We start from the raw sequence: 8,285 nt of genomic DNA on the forward strand, positions 1-8,285 counted from the left end.
TTGAGACAGAGTTTTCGCTCTTGTCGCCCAGGCTGGAGTGCAATGGTGCGATGTCGGCTCACTGCAACCTCCGCCTCTCTGTGATTCTCCTGCCTCAGCCACCCGAGTAGCTGGGATTACAGATATGCGCCACCATGCCCACCTAATTTTTATATTTTTAGTAGAGATGAGCTTTCACCATGTTGGCAAGGCTGGTCTCGAATGCCTGACCTCAGGTGGGTGATCCGCCCACACTGGCCTATCAAAGTGCTGGGATTATAGGCGTGAGCCACTGTGCCTCGCCAGGTTTGCTGTTTTTAGATGCCACATATGAGCGAGATCTTACAGTGTCTGTCTCTCCGTACCTGGCTTGCCTCACCCTAACATCACGTCCTGCAGCTTCATCCAGGTTGGCACAAGTGACATGACAGGATTTCAGGAAGGGTTTTTAGAGTGGAATCAGCGATGCTTTCTGTCCAGGGATAGACATTCAGGCTGTGGCAAGAAGGGCGAACAGGAATCAAACTCATGACAAGTCGAGAAAAGAAATTTCCAGGAAGACACTGAGGTGGAAGGAAATCGGCTTGGTCTGTTTTGTTTGAGGAACTGAAAGGAGGCCTGGGGCGTGAAGAGAGGTTGAGTGAGAGGCGTGTGTGGTGAGAGACTGGGCTGTCCCCCTGGCCTCCTTGGCAGTTCTAACCTGAGAAGTAAGAGGCAGGGAGGGGCACAAGCTAATCTGTTTCTGGCTTTCCCAGGCTGCTCTGTAAGAGTCACAGAAAGGGAAGTACAAAAGTAGAAGTAGGCTGGGCACGGTGGCTCACGCCTGTAATCCCAGCACCTTGGGAGGCTGAGGCAGGTGGATCACTTTAGGTCAGGAGTTCAAGACCAGCCTGGCCAACATGGTGACCCCACTTCTACTAAAAAAACTACAAAAACTAGCCGGGTGTGGTGGCAGGTGCCTGTAGTCCCAGCTACTCGGGAGGCTGAGGCAGGAGAATCGCTTAAACCCAGGAGGCAGAGGTTGCAGTGAGCCGAAATCATACCCCTGCACTCCAGCCTCGTAACAAAGCGAGACTCTGTCTCAAAAACAAAAACAAAAAGAACCAAAAAAGTAGGGCCGGGTGTGGGGCCTCACTTTGGGAGGCCGAGGAGGGCAGATCACCTGAGGTCGGGAGTTCGAGACCAGCCTGACCAACATGGAGAAACCCCATCTCTGTTAAAAACCCAAAATTAGCTGGGTGTGGTGGCGCATGCCTGGAATCCCAGCTACTCGGGAGGCTGAGGCAGGAGAATCGCTTGAACCCAGGAGGTGGAGGTTGCGGTGAGCTGAGATCACGCCATTGTACTCCAGCCCGGGTAACAAGAGGAAAACTCCGTCTCAAAAAAAGAAAAAAAGAAAAGTGGAAGTAGGAAGGCCAGTGATGAGGCCATCCCAGTAACTCAGGCAAGGGAAACATGGCAGAGCCCACATTTCCACTCCCACCTGTTCTTCCAGAACTTTCCCACTCCCATCAAGAGGTGGAGTCTACTTCCCTCCCCACGGACCCGGGCGAGGTTTTTTGACTGCCTTGACAAATGGATGTGGCAAAGCGACGCGACTTTTTTTTCTTTTTTTGAGACGAGTTTCACGCAATCTCAGCTCACTGCAACCTCTGCCTCTGGGTTCAAGTGATTCTCCTGCCTCAGCCTCCCGAGGAGCTGAGATTACAGGCGGGAAAACAGTAGACCATAGCATGGTTCCACTGGGGCTTGAACCCAGGACCTTCTGCGTGTAAAGCAGATGTGATAACCACTACACTATGGAACCACATGCTCTATGAGTTTCAAAGCTAGACTATGAGGCTATGAGGCTGGGCACGGTGGCTCACGCATGTAATCTCAGCACTTTGGGAGGCCAAGGTGGGTAGATCACCTGAGGTCAGGAGTTGGAGACCAGCCTGGCAACATGGCAAAACTCCATCTCTACTAAAAATACAAAAAAAAAAAAAATTAGCCAAGCGTGGTGGCACGTGTCTGTAGTTCCAGCTACTCGGAAGGTTGAGGCAGGAGAATTGCTTGAACCAGGGAGGCAGAGGTTGCAGTGAGCTGAGATTGTGCCACTGCACTCCAGCCTGGGCAACAGAACGAGACCCTGTCCCAAAAATAAATAAATAAATACATACATAAATAAATAAAGTTAGGCTATGACAGGCAATATGGCCTTGCCTGGTGCCCCCTCCCTCTCTCTCGCTCTCAGCTCACACCAGCCCACATGGAAAGACTGAGGGAGAGGCCCACGTGAGGAGGAACTGAGGTCGTCAGTCAGCAGCATTTGCCAGACACGGGTGATTTCAGCCTTCAAATCTTCCAGCTGCAATCCCCAGTCCCTGGGAGCAGAGACAAGCCATCGCTGCTGGACCCTGTCTGAATTCCTATACATAGAATCTATGAGCATAACAAAGGGCTGCTTTACACGGCTAGATTTGGGGGTAATTTGCTGTGCAGCCACAGTACCTGGAACAAGAGGACAATGGCTGGAGTTGCCTAGTGGCTGTTGGTGGGCTTGTTGAAAGTGGACCTATTTGAGATGCTGAATAGAAATTGAATTAACAACATGTAGTCATGAAAGGGACAGAAAATGTCTTAATTATAAAAAAATTACAAAGACCCGGCCGGGCGTGATGGCTCATGCCTGTAATGCACTTTGGGAGCCGGAGGCGGGCGGATCACCTGAGGCTGGGAATTTGAGATCAGCCTGACCAACATGGTGAAACCCTGTCTCTACCAAAAATACAAAATCAGCTGGGCGTGGTGGTGGGTGCCTGTAATCCCAGCTACTCGGGAGGCTGAGGCAGGAGAATTGCTTGAACCCAGGAGGCAGAGGTTGCAGTGAGCCGAGATTGTGTCATTGCACTCCACCTGGGCAACAAGAGCGAAACTCTGTCTCAAAAAAAAAAAAAAAAAAAATCAACAAATATAAAGATACAGACCAGGCACGGTGGCTCACGCCTGTAATTCCAGAACTTTGGAAGCTGAGGTGGGCGGATTGCTTTAGGCCAGGAGTTTGAGACCAGCCTGTCCAACATGGTGAAACCCCGTCTCTACTAAAAATACAAAAATTAACCGGGCGTGGTGGCACACACCTGTAATATCAGCTTCTCAGGAGGCTGAGGCATGAGAATGGCTTGAACCCGGGAGGTGGAGGTTGCAGTGAACTGAGGTCGTGCCACTGCACTCCAGGCTGGGCGACAGAGGGAGACTATGTCTCAAACAAAAAACAAAAAACAAATACAAATAAAGATATGAAGGAAGGCCCAGTTAGAATACATTTTTGAAAATACTTCTTTACATTTTTAATGATGCGTGCATTTCACATCGAGAGCTTCATTCTTTTGGTTTAATAATTTGATCCTTATTAAAATGCAGACAATTGGCTGGGCATGGTGGCTCATATCTTTGGGAGGCTGAGGTGGGCAGATCACTTCAGCCCAGGAGTTTGAGACCAGCCTGGACAACATGGTGAAACCCTGTCTCCACTAAAAAACATACAAAAAAATAATTAGCTAGATGTGGTGGTGCATGCCTGTGGTCCCAGCTACTTGGGAGGCTGAGGTAGGAAGATCGCTTGAACTCAGGAGTCAGAGGCTGCAGTGAGCCGAGATCACACTCCTGTACTCCAACCTGAGTGACAGTGAAATCTTGTCACAAAAAAAAAAAAAAAATGCAGACAACTCAGGGATTGATAAAATTTGAAATTTTTCATTAACACCTAAGCATGAATGAAGACTGAAATCTAGTTTTCTTTTTGATAAAGACAATTGAGGCGTCCAAGGGCTAAGGACATACATCCCCAGGGAGGGAAGGAGAAAGAGAAAACTAGGAGAAGGGGCTAAAAATGGTGCTTGTCTCACTGCTTTCTTCAGTTGAGGTCTTCTTGGTCTTGGGCTGCTGCTAACTTGATGATTTTCATTCGCCTTTGACGACTCAGCCCATTAAGCCAAAGAGGCTCACCTGGTGCTACTGTTGCTAATACTAGCAATGGCGCACACGTGTTGGGTGCATGTGCTGGGCCAAGCATCATGCACACTGTAAGGTACATGGATGTGCCTTGGTCAAGGTAGAGACCGAGGCGGATATACAGGCCTGCACGACTCAGTGAGTTTGGTATGCAGGCGCACACCTCCACTTGTACATAACCTGTTTGTGTAAGTTTATACTTGGCTCTGAGCCACTATTGTGTGTAAAAGGTATAACTGCCCTGCTGACGCTATACAGGTGCTCTTGAGGCTTGGCTCGGCTCGACATGGCTTGATGTAGTGGGTGCGCTGGCGCCCAGAGAAAGGGAGACAGCCAAAGCTGTCTATCTGGTAGACAGACAGGAGGGAGCCAGGACACAGCTCTGCTTGCTTGTGTCAGAGACAGAAAGAGTTAAGCTGCTGACCCTGAAGGCAAGGTAGAGCAGGCTGTGCAGCTGCAGGCGTGGGGGTCGCAGGAGCCACAGAGCCGAAGCAAATAGCAGAGATAAAGGCGGACAGGGTGAGAAAGCTAATGTGAGTAAGCTGCTAATAAAAAGCCATTGATGAGAACTGCTGCTGAAAAACCATATTCACCTACCTAGGCCCCCCGCCCAAAAGCGTTTCTGCTCATCGACCCACTCCCCTCGGACGTCAGCATGGGCTGGACCTCGACCGGGATCTGACACACACCAACTCAGTTAATCCTCACAGTAAACCTGGGAAGGAGGCGCCATTTTGCCCATCGTTTACCAGGACACTGAGAGGCAGGGAGTGTGACCTGCATGAGGTCACTTGGAGCATCACTATAGGGGACTAACACTCTACACGGCTATGGGGCCTTGTTCTCTGCTCTGAATGCCATCTTCACAGATTGTTCTCATGTCCCTTACAACCGCAGGTCTATAAATAAGTGGATTTGCTCTCTGGTCTCTAAGACTTTAAAATCTAAGGTTAAGGAGTGTGTGTGTTGGGGGAAGGGTGAGGACAGCAGCAAAGACTTGCACAGAGAATTGTCCCCAAATAGTCTCAATGATGGCACCTCTGATAAGGGTATATGGCAAAGCCCTGAACCGTCCTTAAATTTCAATTTTCTTCTAGCAGTCATATGACTGATCTATGGTCAGTAGGATGTGAACAGAAATGATCTATGTGCCTTCTGAAAAAAAGGCGGCATGTATAGCCTCCCTTTCATTCGTTTTTTTTTTTTTTTTTTTTTTTTTGAGACAGGGTCTCAGTCTGTCTCCCAGGCTGGAGTGCAGACATGCAATCTCAGCTCACTATAACCTCTGCCTCCCAGGTTCAGGCGATTCTCTTGCCTCAACCTCCCAAGTAGCTGGGAGTACAGGTGTGTGCCACCATGCCCAGCTAATTTTTGTTTTGAGACGGAGTTTCGCTCTTGTTGCCCAGGCTGGAGTGCAATGGCACGATCTTGGCTCACTGCAACCTCCGCCTCCCAGGTTCAGGAGATTCTCCTGTCTCAGCCTCCCGAGTAGCTGGGACTACAGGCATGTGCCACCACGCCCAGCTAATTTCGTATTTTTAGTAGAGATGGGGTTTTTCCATGTCGGTCAGGCTGGTCTCCAACCCCTGACCTCAGGTGACCCCCCCCATTTCGCCCTCCCAAAGTGCTGGGATTACAGGCATGAGCCACCGTGCCCAGCCTAATTTTTGTATTTTTAGTAAAGACAGGGTTTCACCATGTTGGCCAGGCTGGTCTCGAACTCCTGGCCTCAAGTGATCCACCTGCCTCAGCCTCCCAGAGTGCTGGGATTACAGGTGTGAGCCACTGTGCCTGGCCCTCCCCTTCATTCCTGTTCCCCTCCACAGGTTGGGGAGAAATCCTGGACCACATGGAAAAGGGCGACCTACTCAGGACAGCAGAACAACTAGCAGAAGGAACCGGGGGGCTGACACCTGGGGCTGGTTGAGCTCATCTGTAGTTAGCTATGCCCAGACTCTTATGTGGGAAAGAAAATAAACTTTGGTTTAGTCCATTGTTATTTTTTGGTCTTTATTTAGAGATAGGGTCTCACTCAGTCACCTAGGCTGGAGTGCAGTGGTGTGATCATAGCTCACTGCAGCTGTGAACTCCTGGGCTCAAGGCATCCTCCAGCCTCAGCCTCCCAAAGTGCTGGGATTACAGGTGTGAGCCACCCCACCTCCATCTAATATTAAATTACAAAATGGAATTATCTAAGTCTGTATCAGCTGGAAGAGAGGAAAGGCTGTGGTAGACCCAGGGCTCTGTGTTCAAGGGGCAGGACGAGCCACAAGCTGGATTTTGTTCCTGTGTCTTTTGCATTCATTTCCCCTTTAGCTAATTGTGGATTTTCAGCAACATTGGGAAAAATAAAGACCATGCATACTGTAGGCTGGCACAGGTGGAAGCTCTAGAACTCTGAGAGCTGCTTTAAAGGTACCACATACTGTAATCTAGATAGATTCCTATCATATCCAAGGAATATGTGCCATCCTACTCCCAGCATTTTAGTGAGTGCCTGTGTATGCTTGTATCTATTCACAAGAGCTTTTTTTTTTTAAAGGAGCTATAAAGGAGATTATTTCTGCTGTGCTGTAGTCTGTTTTTTTTTTCACTTATAAATGTATAACCCAAATTTTATTGTCATTATTTGAAATTATGTGTAAACTAATTAACCCAATATAAAAAACTCTTACAAATCAATAAGACAAAACAATGGTCAAAAGATAAAGCAAGAGCTGGTTTCATTAATGGCCCCAATCAATGGCCTCTGTGTCCAGTCCTGTGGGTTCTGCCCCCCTACACTAATTCTGGGCATGACCATGCCTTGCTTTGGCCAATGGGATGGAAGCATCTACACAAACAGAGCAGAGACTGGAAAACACATTTAAGTCTGTTTCCTCTCTTGAATCTCTGCCATGGTCATGAAAATCAGCCTGGGCTAGCCTAATGGAGAGACCATGGGGAGCAGAGCCAGCTTGATCCACCCAAGGCCATCCTATACCAGCTCAGCAACCCACTGGCTGACGGGATGCAGGAATGAGCCCAGCTGCAAGCAGCAAAGCCACCCGGATGCCCTACAGACTCCTGTTTCAACCCATTGAGCTTTGGGGTGGTCTGTCATTTAGTAATAACAGCTAACTGATATAGGTAAAAATAGGAAAAAGAGCTATAATGGCCAAAAAACAAATCTAAAGATCTTCAATCTGAATAAGAAATGCAAGGCCGGGTGTGGTGGCTTATGCCTGTAACCCAACACTTTGGGAAGCCAAGGTGAAAGGATTGCTTAAGGCCAGGAGTTCGAGACCAGCCTGGCCAACACAGTGAGACCCCCCCCCACAAAAGTGGAATCTCTACAAAAATTTTAAAAGTTAGCTGGGCGAGCTGGTGCGTGCTTGTGGTCCAGCTGCTCAGGAGGCTGAGAAGGGAGGATTGCTTGAGCCTAGGAGGTCGAGGCTGCAGTGAGCTATGGTCACACCACTGCACTCCAGTCTAGGCAACAGAGCAGGACCCTGTCTCTTAAAAAAAAATAATAAAAAAGAAATGCAAAATTAAAATCATGAGATTTTTTTTTTTCTTTTTTTTTTGAGACGGAGTCTCGCTCTGTCACCCAGGCACCCAGGCTGGAGTGCAGTGGCGCGATCTCGGCTCACTGCAAGCTCCGCCTCCCGGGGTCACGCCATTCTCCTGCCTCAGCCTCTCCGAGTAGCTGGGACTACAGGCGCCCGCCACTCGGGCCCGGCTAATTTTTTGTATTTTTAGTAGAGACGGGGTTTCACCGTGGTCTCAATCTCCTGACCTCGTGATCCACCTGCCTCGGCCTCCCAAAGTGCTAGGATTACAAGCGTGAGCCACCGCCCCCGGCCTAAAATCATGAGATATTACATCAAGTTAGTGGTCATTAAAAGTGTGATACCGTGGCCAGGCGCAGTGGCTCACGCCTGTAATCCCAACACTTTGGGAGGCCGAGGCAGGTGGATCACCTGAGGTCAGGAGTTAGAGACCAGCCTGGCCAACATGGTGAAACCCCATCTCTACTAAAAATACAAAAAAATTAGCCGGGGGTGGTGGTGGGCGCCTGTAATCCCAGCTACTCGGGAGGCTGAGGCAGGAGAATTGCTTGAACTCGGGTGATGGAGTTTGCAGTGAGCCGAGATTGTCCCACTGCACTCCAGCCTGGGCGACAGAGTGAGACTCCATCTCAAAAAACAAAAACAAAAACAGAAACAACAACAACAACAACAACAACAAAAAACAATACCACACAGCTTTGGTGATGGGTATGCCTGGGAGGGAATCTTGGCAAAAGCGAGTGATGTGGGTGTCTGTGG

The 8,285-nt window shown here is 49.1% G+C and overlaps 1 non-coding gene across 1 annotated transcript; it reads right to left on the reverse strand.

Annotated features, from left to right (window-relative positions):
* Positions 1–1,713: 1,713 nt before the first annotated feature.
* TRNAV-UAC (transfer RNA valine (anticodon UAC)) lies at positions 1,714–1,786 on the reverse strand. Its single transcript has one exon. It is a non-coding gene; the product is annotated as a tRNA-Val (tRNA).
* Between the last annotated feature and the right edge of the window lie 6,499 nt (positions 1,787–8,285).

This window comes from Hylobates moloch, unplaced genomic scaffold, assembly GCF_009828535.3.
Source record: "Hylobates moloch isolate HMO894 unplaced genomic scaffold, HMol_V3 SCAFFOLD_2, whole genome shotgun sequence".
NCBI lineage: Eukaryota > Metazoa > Chordata > Mammalia > Primates > Hylobatidae > Hylobates > Hylobates moloch.